Consider the following 2,019-nt stretch of genomic DNA (forward strand, 5'->3'; position numbering starts at 1 on the left):
AATCATACATGTACATTATATAAGACACTGGGTCAATTGAATAAAGTTCATTAGAATTAAAGCAGCCAACACAAGAAGAAAATCTACCAAACATCTAATAATCCATTTGTATTCATACATAATTTGAATTCAGAGTATGCTGGATTGCTCATTCCATGTCATGCTTAAGCATTTTTTCATTGTACAGTGTATGGCAGTATTCATCTTGGAAAATGATATTTCACAAAATTAAAGTATATATGATACTGAAACAGCTATAATTTTCCTAATATTATCTCAAAAGAATCTGTAAGTAAGATTCGATTATATATTGTATTGATGAAGAGAGAATTGTGTTTGATAAATCACTTCCACATATCTGTTTATACTTTCATAATAATTTATCTATTCTGCACATTTGTTAATTGTTTATGGTTTAGCATTTATTGTAGCTACGTACATGTACATATCCTATCACCAGCCAAAACTTTCTATTTTTTTGTTAAGTTGATTTGAGTTCCTGGATAAAAAAAAATAATTTCTCAAGAGCTTTCATTTATTTCAATACTAATATACTTGTTTGATTCACTCCATTAAAAAAAAAAAAAAAAAAAAAAAAAAAAAACTTAATATTACAAGACAGGTATAAAAAAAGAGAAAAAGAACTAAAAAATAAAGGATTACAGAACAAAGAGTATAAAGTTCCTGGTTCTTTTACACCTCAAAGCTGTGCATGAAAATTTGTTTTTCTCTCTACAAAAGTTATCTCAGTATGAATTCAGAAACAACATAAAATTCGCACAAGAATTGCTTGTCTTGCATTTACAGTATCATTTGTAAAGTCACTTTACAACTTTAATATATTTTCCTAATTTTATCTAATATAATAAAGAACAATGAATGAAGACTCAAAGAATTTGTCATACCAACACATATTAAGAGGGAAAAAGTAGATTGCCCTATTTAGAATAACTGCAATGTATTTAACCCCATTATATAAATTGAAATGAATTTACTGTAAGCCATTTATAGTGGGATAACCTACTTCTTTTAATGCATGTACATGTACAGGTAAAACATCTCATAATAAAATGTAGGCATAAGTAGGGGAAGGCGGGGTAAGTTGTGACACTTTTTGCTTTTTGCATGTTAGAATTGATATGACTAATGATCTTGTAGAAAAAAGTACCTTGCCTTATAATCTAATTCTTCTGAAATATTTTTCGCCTATATAAAATTTTCTACCCCCACATTGAAAGTCACTGTAACCTTTGAAAAAAGAGATGTCAAATGGCTCAACTTGCCCCATCTGTGGGGGTAAGTTGAGCCACCTTCTGGGGTAAGTTGAGCCACAAAAACTATGTACAAAATGTATGGGGTAAGAACCACCATGTCAATTTTTTGTAAAAAGTCTTTTCACTCGCTCATTCTCTATAAATACCAACATCCTCCAAAAGGAAAAGAACAGTCATGTAAATTTGCTCCTTTCTGCCTGCATATCGATGGCTTTTTTAGGTTTGTTTGTTTTTTATATGTACATTACCATAAGAATTACCATGGCTCAACTTGCCCCATATTGGTTTGCTCAACTTACCCCAGTCCTAACTTAATGCGATAATTTCGCATCCACACATTTCTTATGCATCCATCATGTAAAAAACTATGACAAAGATGAAGATCCATACCTGGACTAACAATGTTGTTCTTATGTCTTTATTATATTTAAAGACGTGTGCGTGTAAAAAGCACTTATCTATTTCACACCCTTTTTTACTTTTTTGGCTGAAATTTGTATTTTTCCCTCTTAAAAAGTACTTTCTGTTTCAAAGTTGAAAAAAATGTGGTGGGGTTAGGGGTTATGCAATGGGTCATCAATACATGGCACCACCACGATGTCCGACTCATTCATTATTGGCCTGGGGGTGATGGCTCAACTTGCCCCTATGCTCAACTTACCCCGCCTTCCCCCTATAGATTCATACAGAAACGGTGATCCACCATTCTGACTTTTATTCTTCTTCTTTTTCTTCTTTTTTTTTT

The sequence above is a fragment of the Lytechinus pictus genome, chromosome 7 (assembly GCF_037042905.1).
Source record: "Lytechinus pictus isolate F3 Inbred chromosome 7, Lp3.0, whole genome shotgun sequence".
NCBI classification, from domain to species: Eukaryota; Metazoa; Echinodermata; class Echinoidea; order Temnopleuroida; family Toxopneustidae; genus Lytechinus; species Lytechinus pictus.